Here is a 16,029-nt window from a genome sequence, read left to right on the forward strand (position 1 = left end):
TTAGCCGAGCTGGACCCAGTAAATAGAAAGGCTTTTTCAGTGTGTCACAGCTAGAAACCAAAACTTAATAAAAGGAGGTAAATTTGAGACAAGCTTGGCTGGCCCAACACCAGGAAGTCAAGGCCACCGTGATCTTGAATGATGATACAGTAGCTACAAAATGTGAGAAAAGAACACAACTCCTGTTTGAGATGAGGAACAAGAACACTAAAGATGTCAGAGGTTCATCATTTAATAGTATTTCAAATACAGAAAAGCTCTGAAACATGGTCTGCAGTCACATGGTCGGTTGAAAATAGATACTCGGTTGAGCTGTGTCGAAACCAAGAGACAAGTGTGCCTATACTCCTGCTTATTCCCAGGCACAGAGAACATTTCCAAGGCCAATGATCAAAGTGCCAATTGACAGGCAGACTGCAAGAGTGATGATAGATGCCAGGCTAATTGTGGGATGCTATGGTTATGACAGGCCCACCAGCATCTGCATGCCAGCCTGCGTGCTGCTGGCGTGTGTGGAATAGTACAGAGAGGTGCAAGGGTGCCAACCAATTGTAGAGGGACACGTAATAAAGAGCCCTTTAGTTTGTATAACCAATGGGACGTTGTGTATTTGATGACGTTCATAGTGACTTGCGCTAGAGGAGGGCTTAGTTGCCCCACCTGATGTTAGAGACCCAATCACTTTCCCAGACAAGTATGGAACATATACCTAGATGTTCCGTTTAAGCCAATCACTTTCCCAAATAGGTTTTTGTAGTTTGCCACGTAGATTGACGTCAATGATGATGATTTTTTGCTATATAACCTGCTTTTTTTATGAAGCTCGCTGAGTGAGAAGATCGAGCGGATGTTCGTTGATATTCATTGTACTCCCTGTTTTACATAATTGATATTAAAATAGACTTACTTTGCCAACTTCCTGAGTCAGTCTGATTATTGATGTTTGAGTATATTCTGCATCTCCATCTATCTCAAAGTATTGCTGCCTCGCCTTAAAGGGCCTAGTGTGTTTGGTACACAGGTTCACGTGGTAGCAGAGGATGGTTCAGATCCATCGACCAAGTAGGCTTTGAGGGTCTCGGAAATATCGAATGTCCTCCGCCATTTAGCTGGAGGAAAGGCCCATTAGTAAAAAACTTGCAAGTCATTAAAGAGATAGGTGGGATGGGTCCCTCTTTCACGGAATCCCCTCCCGGTTTCTACAGGCAGCTGAGCGGACCAAAGGCTGAAGCGGCTGGTTGAAGAGGAGGCAGACGAACCCGAGGGTCGGAAGTCGAAAAACGCAAATGGTGAGTGGACTGAGAGAGAGGGCAAATAATGAATGGGCACTGAGTGGGGAAAGTGATAAAGGGAAAACGGGGAAAGAATAACAGAGGGTCGGTTGGGGTATGTTTAGTTAAAAGACAAAGAGCGTCATAATTTAAGATGTAGAGACTAGGAGCGATCTATATGATAAGCCCGGAATCCTACGTTAAGGACGTCTAGAAGGAATTGTTCTAGAGTCCAAGTGGACGTATTTAGGCTACGAACGATCAAGGATCGTTGAAGAGGACAATTCATACTCTGGTCGGAGCAGTGGTCGAAGGGGGCGGGAGAGGTCGGCAGCGGTGCTCCTCTACTTCTTTTAATTAAGTTTGACTGTTCCTATACTTTTATTTTAAAAAGAAACTGTTCCAGAACGTTTTTTTTTAAAAATAAAAGTGTAGGAAGAGGTTGGAACTTGCACTTTCAGTGCACTGCACACAAAATTTCCTTAAAGAGCAGGCACATGTGTTTTGAGGTTTTTATTGTGCATGGGAGGGGGCGCAGCGATGGGGCCTGTGGGGAGTGGTGCAGGCCAGTAGGGAACATAGTTCCACTCCTTCTTTTCGTACACTTCGACCACTGAGTCAGAGTCATTATTAGGGGTGAGAGTAAGTCACGAGGAGCGTTGATGAAGATATATGTGGGCCAGCCAGTCTGTCAGTTTGTCTGTCTATCTGTATACTGTATAATGTGTATGTGGTAAAGAAGTGAAATATTGAAGAAACAAGGAAGAAATAGACTAAGGTGGAAACATTGAGATTTGAAATGTAATTATTTATTTATTTAGTTGACTGATAATTTTTATTGAATAGGCATATTGAAGTAAAGTGAAACATAGAGGCTTGGAGCTGCGACAATTGGTGCACGCTCATATTGTATTATTTTTCTGAAAAGTATTAATAAAGTGTAAAATAACGGTAATATTGACAGTCGATTGTGACTAGTCATGATGGAGAATATTACTCCGCTTACACACTTGTGCAGACAGTTGTCAAAACATGCACCTAAACTTAAGCAGTACAGTGCAGAATGGGTTAAGAGCACAGCAGATAAAATGTTCATGCCATGGCCACAAGGGGGATCACTGACCAAAGCAGTTTTGCAACACTTGATGACATATTTGCACGTAGTGCACAAGGGAAAGAAGCTAGAAAAGATGGTAGCTAGCCTAGAGCTTTGGAAGATGTACCAGGAGGAACAGTAAAACCCGCCTCCTGAAGACTGGATGCTTAACCAGTGCAAAGAGGGGGGGAGTTGAGCCTTCTGCGCCCCCTACCACGCCTGAAGTAAGTGGCGAGATTACGAAAGATGATGGAGTGTAGCCTTTGAGAGAGCTTAAGGCAGCGATAGGATACTGTTAAGACGGATTTCTGAACTCTGTCCTGGTGGCGCAGAAGTTCAGAAGGCCAACCTAATTACTTGGAACAGGGTAACCTCTGGACGAGCCAGACCAATCAAGGTAGCGATCGCGGCGGTCAAGACTAGGTCTCAAGAGGGGTGAGGGTGACTGAAAGCCCGCAATGAGCACACAAAGCAAGATCACTTACAAACTACTCCAAACAGGTGTTGTATAAAAAATATATACACATTTATTTTAAGGCCTTTAAAACAATGACCGTAGCGAGAAAATCACAATATAACGATAGTAAACCAACACATACCATATCAAAACAATATATATATACAAATACGACAGTCGCAAGCGTTATATGCACGAAATGTGTAGTCCACCTGCAAGGGAAGGAAAACAGGCAGTGCGATACAATGCTTTAGACTCAGTTCGTCTTCAGAGGCACCTAACTAGATGGAAGTCCGAGCCCTGCGAAGAGTGGAGCCTTGTGCTCAAAAGTACCTGCACACGCTGGTGCCAACAGGCAAAAGGAGAGTCTCTTCTAAGGAAATCAGGCAGTTCAGTTCAGTGCACAGATGAAGGAGAACAAGTTCTGCGACTCAAGCGCAGCCTCCACAATGGGCAGAAGCAGAGTGCGAGTACGGCAAAAGGGTGCTGTTTTACACAGCGGGGAAAAGCAATGGGCTCCTGCAGGAGGGCGACCAGATCCTAGCTAAACTACTCACCGGTCCCCGATGCAAGCAGACCCAGGCTTCTCCGCGTCAGTTTCAGCAGCTGGCAGGTTCAGAAGAGCAGGGAACGCCTCGTCGTCGTGTTGAGTAAAAAGACGTCCCAATCGAAGAAACCTGCACAGTTTTGTCACCACAGCAGGGCAACGGAGCGGCCGTGTGTATCTGAGCCAAATGTACACTACTCACTTCCGACCTGGGAACGCCAAGTGTACGAAGCGTGTGAGAGTGAAAAGGACTCGAAATACTACACAACCTGGCGGCGGTTACAGAGCAAGACTCCCGTGTAAGCTGGTCAGTCAGCTGGATGGCCCAGAGATGCTTCCGAAGGCTTACTGGCAGGAGATGGTGAAGATGCCGAGAATAGCTGTTCCCGCTATTCCAAAGGGTCGAAGTACCAGTACAGGCCTTCTGGTTCGATCAAAGGTGAAAAGGGTTTCACAAGGCGACAGCAGTGCAGAGGAGAAGTCCTTCAGCGGGTCACCAGCGATTCCTCGGTCCAGCCTCTTGGTTGCAGGATACTTGGCTCCTGTATTCCTTCGTTCGTGAGAACTCAGGAGATCGACATGGTAGTGGTGTTTCCAGCCCCCTCTTATCCACGGTTCCCTTCACGCCAAAACGGAGGGGACCCAATGGGAGATCCGCTCATCAACACTCACACCATTCGTGGACCAATCACGGACCACGGTGGTCCCAGGCATTCACACCACCCTAGACTCTCTGGCACCCAGGATGTGTATTGGGACCAGACATCCCAGCCCACACCCTGGAGGCACACAAAAGACATGTAGAAGCCCGCGAAAGCATCCGTGTTTCGCGGGAAAGTACATGCCCAAATAAGGAAGGCCCCGGGTCGGCTCGACCTGGGGAAGGTGAAGGGAGCAAGACGGTCAGCGGACAGGACAAAGGAGCCTCGTGGTCTGGCCATTTTGGGAGCCAGGCCACCATTTTGGGTTAAGCGCAGAAAACGCGCTTATAACGCCAAAAGGAGCTCAAAATACAAAGAAACGATTGCTGCCACCATTCCCGTCCCTGAATCACTTGCACCGATCAAATACAATCCTAAACGAGTATCTAGGGCCTGTAGAAGGCTAGAGACCCAAGAGAGCTGTAACTTAGTTTACAGTGCCCTCTTGTGTCATGTTGCACTAAAGCCGCAACATGATAAAAGAAACTACGGGAAACAGCGTTCCCCGGTACTGACTGTCTTAAGGGCATGTCAGTTTCCCCGTAAGAAAGGAGCGAAAGCCCAGAGGCGTGCGGCAGAAGGCTGCACTTCTCTGGCAAAGTCAAGAACAAGGTGAAAAACAACAGCAAAAAGTTTAGGGGTTGCCACATGGAAGGAAAATTACCTACAATTACGAAATCTTTCCTAACAGATACAGTAATCTGACATATGAGCCGACTGCATGTAGCAGTGACGAGAGTCCAGAGAAGACTCCAGAAAGGGATGTGATTTCTAAAGTCCCACGACCCAAGGAGAGAAGTGACTGACCAAATACATTCATAGATATAGGGAGGGAGATAAAGAGATGGAAAGGAGAGAAAGAAGGAAGATCCGGACAAGCAAGATGAAAAAGACAGAGAACGAGAGAAACGATTGAAAGAAGACGAGGCTAAAAGAAAGAGTAGACAGAGACGGGAACCGCTGTCTCAAGATGAACAGTTGAAAAAACAGGAGAGAGCAGAGGAGCAAAGAAAGTATGACAACAGGCAAAAAGCAATCAAAGAACAAGACAGGCTAGAAAAGAAGAGAGAAGAATAGGAAGAACAGAAATTAAGAGATAAAAGAATGCAAAGACGCAGAGATGAAGAAGTGTGTAGGGCAAATGAAAGAAGATAAGTGAAAAGACAGGAAAAAGAAAGGGTGAGGGAGGAAGCAAAGAAACAAAGAGAGTTTGACAAAGAAATGGAATGAAAGAGAAGGCAGAGAGAATGCGACATTGATCGCATGGAGAAAGAATTAATGGAATCTAATCCAGTAGTGGCAAGGAAGGACATAGAAGAGTTCTTCCCAATGCAAGAACTTATGGCAGGACCGTCTAGGGTAGACTTAGAAGAACATTTTGATATAGGAACTATTGGAGATAGGATCAAAAAAGCGTATCAGGAGATGAGGACAAAAAATGAATAAAAAAAAAAGGAAAAGACGATTGATTTGAGGAAACTCAGTCGCGAGGCAAAGAAAAAGGCTTGTTTAGACTCGAGCATAGAGCTTTGTCTTTGGACAAACTAACATTAAACAGAGACAAGAAAGAAGGCAGCCACACTAGTTGGGGACAAGATATGTCAGTCGAAGAAAGAGAAACCTTCCATGGGGAGGAGGGAGCTAGTGCATATGGTCGTGAGGGCTGTTCTCTGACAGATAGGGAAGTAAGATGGTCAGATCTGGACCTACCTAAATTGAGGATGCCAGAGCCCCTGGTGCGGCCACATCGACCTAAAGGGTGATCCCATAGTGTGAGTGGGGACTCGCCACCTTATGTGAGCAGGCTAAGGTCTCTACCGGGAAAAAGGCAATGCAGAACCCTTGTCCCAGCTATGGGCAGGCAGACGATGGGAGATGAATGTGATTTTGGGGTTTCACAATTTCCCTTGTTAGAGAAAGGAGGGGCCAGACCACAGTATGGATATGGATAATTTGAGATGTAAACTGCCCAGTTTAACTTCTGGTGCTGGGAAATTGATGCATGAATTAGAGAAAATGACAGGAGTTAACACATTAGCCATAGGAGACATTAAAGGTCTTCTAGCTGCTATACATGGGGAGAGGGCTGATGACATTTGGTCGAGAGCAGGATACACTGCACAGAACAAAGCACATGATGGAGTGCCATTTAATAATTGCAGAGCGGCTGTCTGGAAAGCGTTACGAGTACAATACCCAGATAAGTCAGATATGGGAGCTATAATGGCATGCAAGATGCAGGAAGGGGAGGATCCTCTTGCTTATAGTCAGAATTTTCAAGAGGAGTGGTCTTTGGAAATGAGGGAGTTGTGGGGGAAATCTATACCTGTATTCTATGATATATTATGTCAGGGTCTGCCAGACCAGGTGCACAAACAGCTCAAGAAGATGGTGGGTAGGGAGGCGAAAGCGTGGCCAGAAATGCAGTTGACCATTGCACATCATTGCCAACTGTTGCAGGAGAAAAATCCAAGAAAGATGATGCTAGGAAGATTGATTAAGCTAATTTAGTGCAGAAGTAATTGTCAAAATATGCCATAGAAGGGGCGATGTTAACTATTGGAGAAGGGCCAGGAACAAAGCAAGCAGCAGGCATGTCACAGGTGAATAACTAACAGCAGTATGATCAGGGAAATAATGGATTTATACCAAGAGGTAGGGGAGGCTTCCAGAATAATAGAATAATCAAGGAAACGTTCAGAATAACCAAGGTGGTTTTCAGGCTATGCAGAATGATAGGGCATGCAAGGAGGACGAGTCAGAAGACTCCCTCCTGTATGTTAGACGTGTGGAATGACAGGGCATATTGCGCAAACATGTGGGAGCCAAGGGTATGTACAGAATGGCCAGTTTGCAAGAGGGGGGACCGCTTATCTGCCTGTATATAGCTCACAAAGTAGGGACAGGTTTGCCCAAGATCAGACAGTGCATCAAGCACAAGCGCCGAGCATGCAGCCGGCTTTGCAACCACAGCAAGCATCGTTGAATCCACCACAAGGGCAATCACAGTACGCACCCATGAAGATACAGCAGAGCACAAACACATGACAGTTACTGACTCCTAGGATAGGGGGTGTCACTATCGAGGGTGGGAATCCTTTCACAGGCACGGGAATAAGTATGTAGCCACAAGGACAGCTCACTGGGTGACTTGATGTGTTCAGTACTATCTTTGACTCCCAATCCTCAAGAGGAACCAAGGGTTGACGTCACTATAGGAGGCAAATCTTTTTCTTTTTTGGTAGACACATGTGCTACATGCTCATGTATACGGGAGGGAAATGTTTTATTGTCAGGAAATGCCATGAACGCTCAAGGTTTCTCGGGAGCTACAAGTAGAGTTGCTTTTTCTGAGAAATTGCCTGTCTCTATAGGAGAATGTGATATGTCTGTCCCATTGTTGTATTCAAGACAGACACCAGTTAATATACTGGGCCGAGATTTAATGACATAACTAAACATGATGATTTTTTTTACTGATGAAGTCAATGTGAAAAAATGTATCATGGCATTTACATGACAAATAGCCATACGAGGAGTACCATTAGAACCATGAGTCTTTCACTATGGGGTACGCATTTGGTTTACATGGCTACCAGGTTTAGTGGGCAAAACTGTGAAAATACCTGATGAATTTTTGTTCAGGCCGCAGATACCTATGGATGAAAAGGGGGGACAAGTCTTTCCCTTGGAATTACAAGCAGCTATAGTGAGAGGAGTGTTAGCTATGCTTACAGGAGTTGATGATAATGGCAGTTCATGGAGTACCGTGATCGCTATTGGGGAGGGTTACAGATCGACTGATGTCACTGACGAGGATCTGTTTAGAGACCACCTGTCAGATAATGAAGTAGTGTTTGAAATGAGTATCACATATTGGGTTAGGGCAAAAAGACTCAAGGTTCCACAGAAAAGGATGATAGTACGGCAGCGTCCCACATTTTTTATTAGAATATGGCAAAAGTACCAGTCTCCTTAAGGACTACAGGCTCCTATGATGTAGGCCAATTGAAGGGGGTTGGAGAAGTCAAGATTAAATTGAAGCCAGGATCAATCTTACCTCGAGCAAGGCAGTATCCCATATCTCGAAATGCAGATGAAGGTATTTTTAAGACGATATCCGCCATGATGGATCAGGGCATCTTAGTGACGTCAGGGTCACCTTGCAATACTGCGGTGTATCCAGTCAAAATATCAAAAGGGGGGTTTGTGGCATTTAGTGCAAGACATGTGCACGATTAATCAGATTGTAGAGGCTGAATTTCCTCTAGTTCCTTATCTGGCGACAATACTATGTAGTATCCCTGTTGAGGCACAATATTTTACAGTGATTGATTTGAAAAATGCATTTTTCTCAATCCTGTTGCATAACAATTCTCACGATCTGACGTCATTTAGGTTTCATCAGACTAAGTTAAAAAGCACAAGATTACCTCAGGGGTACTGTGAGTCACCATTGATTTTCAATAGAGTCCTGCAGATGGACTTAAGCAATATTGATTTGCCAAGTGTTGTGCTGCAATACGTAGATGATATTTTAGTCTGCAGCACATCAGAAGAAGAATGTAGACGTGATTCAGTTCAGCTAATGATTATTATAGCAGAGAAAGGATGTAAATTGAACAAAGAGAAATTGCAGTATTGCCAGGAAGAAGTGTTATACACAGGAGAGTTAATCTCGCATGAAGGAAAGAAAGTTACACCAGAAAGGGCTGAGGCCATTTTGAGAACACCAAAACCGCACACGATAAAGCAAATGCAACAGTTTTTAGGACTGTGCAATTATATTAGAGCATAGGTATTTGATTAGAATTCTTACACAAGACCATTGTTGCAAGCCCTGAAAAAGGCACAACAGAATCAAGAAAAGATTGTATGGACTGAGGAAATGGAGGATGGGGTTGATGAGTTAAAAAAGGCAATTTGCACAGCTCCAGTTCTAGGGATTCCTAATTATTCTGAGGAATGATTTTTATTCTGCAGTGCTCACACAGAGAACCACGTTGGGGTACAAGCCTTTAGCATATTATAGTGAGATTTTGGACCCAGTAATGAGGGGTTGCTTCCCTTGTGAACAATCATTGGCAGCCGCCACGTTTACTATTGCAAAGTCTGCCAGCATAGTAATGGGGTGCTCCATGACGTTATTTGTTGAACATGCATTATTTTCTGTTCTGGAGAAACCTAAAGGTATGCTAACATCTCAAAGGGTTTCTGCCCATGAGGTAGTCATATCAAATCCAGCAATTAAAATAGTTAGATGTAAAATGGTGAACCCTGCCACGTTTGTAGCTGAACCACTAGCAGAGAACGAGCAGGCACATGATTGCTCTAATTATGAGGAATTTTTTGGTGAGATCCCAAGGGTGAAGGAAAACGCTCTAGCAGCGGGAGAGATCCTCTTTATTGATGGTTCTTCGAAGATCGATCAAAGTGATGGGCAGATATATTTAGGTGCTGCTGTGGTAAAACACAGGGCTAATAGGGAATTTGAAGTAAGGATTAGAGTACGACTACCATCTCACTTTTCAGCACAGGCTGAGCAGGAAGTAACAGCATACAGTGACTCCGCCTGTGTGATGTCAACAGTACACGCAGGGTTAGCACGTTGGAAAAGGAGGGGCTACCTCCGAGTGGACGGCACTCCAGCAGAGCATGCCACCTTATTGGACAGACATATTGAAGCATTGCAACTTCTACTAGCCATTGCGGTAGTTAAGTGTGCAGTGCACACTAAGAGAACAGACTTTATGTCACAAGGAAACCAAGCTGGAGATGAAGAGGTAAAAAGAGTTGTATATTCACCGGACATAATGAGCTTTGATACACCTGATGTGAAAGAAAGAATGGTGGTAATGATGATTTTGAATGAAAGCTTTAATTATTTATTGAGAACATAATTTATGGAAGTCCAAGGTGGAGCACCACAGGATGAGAAAGACCTGTGGACATGGAGGGGATGTTCTTTATCCCCTTCCAAGGCATTGTGGTGACAGGATAGCAGTGGTAAACCGCTGATGCCTGCAGCCTTATTAAGGGTGGCGTTGGAACAGCTACACTACCCTGTGCATGTCACTAGGGAAAGCCCCACAGCAACTATTGTAGAGGACTGGTTTGTGCTGAATTTATTAGAACACGTTGCTTTTTATGCAGTAAATTGCATCGTATGTCAAAAGTTTACTGCTAGGCAGAAGCTGCAAACAGTAAGAGGAGTTATCTCTCGTCCTAATGGTCCATTTCAGCATTTACATATTGATTATGTTGATATGCTGCAGATCTGTAATGGATATAGGTATATGATAGTGGTGGTGGGCCCCTTCTCTAGGTGGATTGAGGCTGGTCCATGCATACACCCAGACGCCACTTGCGCTGTGAAATGTTTAGTCCAAGAAGTATTTCCTTGATGGAGAATATGTGAAGTATTGAGATCAGATAATGGCCCACATTTTGTGAATTAAGTTTTTGAGCACATTGGCTTATTGCTCAGCATAAAACATAAGTTTTCTTCTGCTTATCACCCGCAAGCAAACAGATTATGTGAGAGACTCAACGATCTGCACAGGGAAAGGATAACCAAGCAGAAACTAATGTTGAAAAAAGGATGGCTGCATTGCCTGCCCCTTGAATTAAATGCATTGAGGAATCAACAAGGCTCTGACCATCATCTGAGGCCCCTGAACTAGTAACTGGGAGGCGAATGAAAATGCCTCTCATTACTCCATCGAAGACTAGAAGTGACACCCAGACAACAGCAGAACTGTTAGGAGATGAGCTGCATGCCTACTTAACATGTATGACTCCAAGTATCTCTGTCATTTCAGATCAAGTCAAGTGGACGGGGTGCTGGTCTCAGAACACAGATGAAGACCATACAGCAAACGGATCTAAGGAACTATTATTGCCAAAACTGTTTCATGGAGATAATGTTCTGATTAAGAACTTTACCCACAAATGACACAAGCCCACATTTAACAGTCCATTCATTGAGGAGGATGTTACCCCATCAGCAGTAAGGGTACTAGGAAGATGTGCTTGGTTACACCAGGGAGACATAAAAGTCTACACCAGAGAGGACCCAGCACCCCCACACCATTCAGAAGCAAGCTACAGAGAAGATGTTCAGCACATGCAGACTAGATCAATGATGAGGAAGAAGGACACAGAGACTGTCCAGTAGACAAGGGTAGAGTGCACACATGGACTATGGTTCTTTCGAGACACTCTTTGTAGCTGCTAAGCAAGGAGTGAAAAAGCTATTGTTCTATAGCCACAGCAGTTTGCTAACATTGGACTGAGACATATTGAAGTCTTGAAGGAAAAAGAAGTGCCAGACCTCGAGTTCATCTTTGATGAATGGAAGAGGGAACAGTTTCCTGATTCCTTTCTTACTGAGTTTCTCTTTGGAGGCACCCATGGTGGTGTCTAATGGCAACATTCATTGGATCATTTTTGCTGTTTTCCTCTTCATTCTTCGTGCATATCCTGTGCTGGTTGGGAGAACTACTAACATTCACTTGTTTCTGCAAGATCCTAAACATGGTCCAATTGTGAGGAGACTGCTTGCAGCTATTATAGAGCAGATCCTCCAGCTGCCTGAGTTCTGTATAGAAAGTACAGATGGTCCTGTCTGAAGACACCAGACTTCTGCTTCATGAACATCCTAATCTTATTGGACGACGGACCAGCACTTATGTATTCATAAGAGATCCCAGGAATCGACCTGAAATTACCCCCCAGAAACAGCCACCCACAAGACCTACAAAATGCCCCCTTGAAAAATGACAAAACCCACAACAGAACCCAATCGACAGCTACTACAATGAACCTCCTATCCACAGCATCCCACTGTCATCTATGGGGCCTTGATCAATTCCAGATCCTTGGTAGCCCACACAACTGACATTGCTGATCTAATCATAGAAAAAAAAACGGGACTTCCTAGCAGTAAATGAGACCTGGTTGCATGCAGCAGCAGGCCCGTCCCTCCTCATTGCAACACCAGATAATTACACTGTCCTCAGATCTGACAGAGAGTCATCCAGAGGTGGTGATATTGCCTTGATTGCCAAAGCCACACTGGGATTCAGAACTGTCCCCCACAAATCTATCACGTCATGTGAACTATTGACAGTGAAACTTCCCCTTACCAACCCGCGCACCATTACAATGCATCTAATTTACAGACCCCCGGGACCTACAGGCTCCTTCGAAGAAGAAATCAACACCCTACTCTCCACCAACTCAAAACCTTCATTGCAAATCCCTTTACTTGGCGACTTTAACCTACGTCTCAATGACCCCACCGACCAATCCGCATTTACTCTGGCTACCTCCCTAACTGAATTAGGCCTCACTCAGAGACCCCTCCTCCCTACTCATGTAAAAGGAAGAATTCTAGACTGGGTAGCAGACCTTAACTGTACAACAAATATAACCTCCATTGAACCCCAATCTTGGACTGACCACTTCTTCCTGACATTTAAGCTGCAAGAATGTATACTCCCTACTAGAGAGATCTTGATTGCTCCACCCATTCCCACCAGGAATAAGAAAAATATCACAATGGATAAACTTTTGCCATATATCCAACCTCTGATTCAACCTCTACCTGCCTCTTCTGATCAGCTGAATTAGTGGATCTCTATAACAAAACCATCACCTCAGCCTTAGAGACCATTGCACCTCTATAAATGCGTAAAAGTAAACCTATAGCACACCTGAACACCTGGTTCACCCCCAAACTAAAAGAACTATGAAACGAAAACAGGAAATGTGAAACCACATGGAAAAATAACCCCCCTACAGCCAACAAAGACATCCTCCTAAAAATCGCAGCTGACTACAAAAAAGAAATCCTTCTAGCAAAATCAGATACCTATAACGATAGGATTGATAAAGCTACTTCCAATACTAGAGAACTCTTTACCATTCTAAGAGAACTCGAAACACCCACTCCCGACAGACAACTGCATCAAGGACAATAATTGGTGTACCAAAATAAAAGAGGCCTTAGTCAACAAAATGAATCTACTCCAAAACAAAATAGTCACCAAAAAACTCTGTTTGCCCCCCCCCAAACAAAGACTCAGAGACCCACTCCACCCAAACTGACACAACACTTTAAATTTACCCCAGTGTCGCCCCAAGAAGTGCAAAGGTGATTCTTGCCCAGCTACCATCATAAAGGAAGCTGCAAGGGCACTTGCTCCCTTCAACACCTCGTTAATCAATGCCTCCTTCCACACATGCAGTGTAGCTACTAACTTGAAGAACTCTTGGGTAATCCCTCTTTTAAAAAAAACATCCTTGGACCCCAGCATACCTACCAACTTTAGACCTATTACAACTGTCCCTTTTTTATTAAAGATTATCGACAAAGCAGCCTACAATCAGATACAAACTTGCCTGGAAAATAACAAACTACATGGACTTCATCAACCTGGCTTTAGGTCCCAACACAGCACTGAAACTGCCCTGATTGACCTAAAGATCCAGATTGACGATCTAAAAGATAAAGGGAAATCAGCCCTCTTGCATCTGTTAGATCTGTTGTCTGCCTTTGATCTGGTTGATCATAAGGTGCTGTGTAAACATCTCTCCACAGCGGCACATTTCTCAACAGAAGCAACAACCTGGATTCAATCCTTCCTCAGTAATAGATCCATGAGGGTCTTTTCCACGTCAGCAGCAGCTGACCCAATCCCCATATCCTGCGGAGTCCCACAAGGTTCATGTGTATCGCCCACTATGTACAATGCGTTTATTAAACCACTGTTCGACGATCTAGACCATCTCGGTGTCACCTACACAAATTATGCAGATGACACCCAGCTCCTCATACCTCTATCTGGCGATGATGACAAAGACCTAGCCCTCATAAACAGAATCTACCTCATAATTCTGGCATGGATGGCCATTCACCGCCTGTGCCTGAATGACGACAAGACTGAACTTCTCCTCTTAGCAACTCTCTTCAACATGAAGAAATTGAATGATCAATAGCGCTCCTTTAACATCGATGGCAATGTCATCACGTTGGCCAAAGAAGTGAAAACCCTTTATTTTTACCTCGACTCCTCCTTGAACATGCGCAAACAGGTCAGTGCAACCACTTCGGTCACGGCTTATACCTGTAAGCTTATCCATGCCTGCAAACCCTTTCTTTCCACTAAAAGCTGCACCACCTTAGCCAGAGCTTCAGTATTATCTAAAAGTGATTACTGCAATGATCTCTATCTAGGGGCCAGTAAACATACCCTTAAGAAGCTCCAGTTCTTGCAGAATAACGCACTCAGAACGGCTTTGAGTATACCTTGCAGACAACATATCTCTACAACGAGGCACAACATCAATTGGCTCTCCATTAAGGAGAGAATACAACTTAAAACAGCGTCCCTGATGCAGAAATGTCTCCATAATGCAGCCCCACCATGCCTTATTGAAAAACTTACCAAATATAACCATGCCCAACCTACTAGATCCTCTAACTCTGGGTTCCTTAAAGTAATGAGGTACAAACTCAAAAAAGCCGGCAGCCACAGCTTCCCGGTTATGGCCGCTCAACTGTAGAACCCCCTAACCTCCACATTAAGAGCTGCCCAGTCCTTCTACAAATTCAAGAAAGACACAAAAAGCTGGCATATTGCCAATGACGCACCCTACTAGACCCAGTCAGCCCTCCGCAACCTTAACCATGTATAACCTATTGGTGTTACTCAATGTTCCTGTTATGCTTAAGCTCAACTATATCTTCCTGTATTATATACCTACTTGTATATTGCCCAGTGTATATTATGCCTAGTGTGTTACTAACGATTACTGTATTCTCATGTAATTATGTTAAGTATCCTCCCCTCTCCCCCACTGTACATCTCTCTGCATGTAACTAAGACAATGCATATCCTTGTAATGCGCTCAGTTAACCCCGGGTTGGGAGTGCAATATAAATAAATAAACAAACAAACAAACAAACAAACTATTGGCTGCTACATGAAATTACCAAGCAGATCCATTTAGGGCCTGACACATCTCTTTGAATGCATGGATGGGTCTATCGAGTGATGACATTCACAATTTACTGGCCTTGATCTTTTACTATTCGCTTGAAGCTCATCCTCATTTGGTTTGGCAAAAAGACAACTCTTTTGTGTTTATTCGAAATCCTAATAATCATCCTGCAATCAGCCAGCTGCTTGTGGAACAGATTCAACAGTTGCCAGAATATTTAATGAGATTGTCTGATTAAAATTGGTTTTTCCTTCCTTAAAAGTAATCATAGGCAAAAATGGGTAACATTGATAGCAATAATAATAATGTGGCAAACAACGAGAGATCACAGCGATGTGCAAGAAGCCACTGTTGCTGGGGATGGATGTACTGGTACATAATTTACACATTTATGATATTTATTATCATTCTTCTGGTTCTCACGATACACACTGTTTATTATGTTGGTCCAAAGAGAGCAGTGGTTCCTGTATATCTTCCTATGCAGAGGAAGGGACAGATATAGCAATTGTGACACAACCAAGGCCCTATGTGATTGTTCCTTCAACAGTAGTTCATGTAGAGACACCAATTACACTGACTAGTGTCCCTATGATTCCCCCCAAAGGAAGGATGACTATCGATGTTTTTCATGAGTTGCTTGCACATATACTTCTGGCAAGAAAGAGACCTAAGAGAAGTGCAAGTGAGGATGATCATGAATTGAATGATTACTTAGACAGTACAGCCCATTTGGGGAATAACATGTGTTATCAGCACATGAAAGAAGTGGGAAGGAGACGTCAGAGGAGGAATGCTATGTATGTGCACTCCTGTCTTATACTATGGGAAAGTCTAAGATATTCATAGCCATTGAAATAGATGAAATACGCACATTTCCTATTTCATATTTCACTCTGCCCGGTAAGAGGTCAGTTCATGGGCCTAACAGCATCTCTGGTATGGGCAAC

Source organism: Ambystoma mexicanum, chromosome 11 (genome assembly GCF_040938575.1).
Source record: "Ambystoma mexicanum isolate Mex_15411 chromosome 11, UKY_AmexF1_1, whole genome shotgun sequence".
Classification (NCBI taxonomy): Eukaryota; Metazoa; Chordata; class Amphibia; order Caudata; family Ambystomatidae; genus Ambystoma; species Ambystoma mexicanum.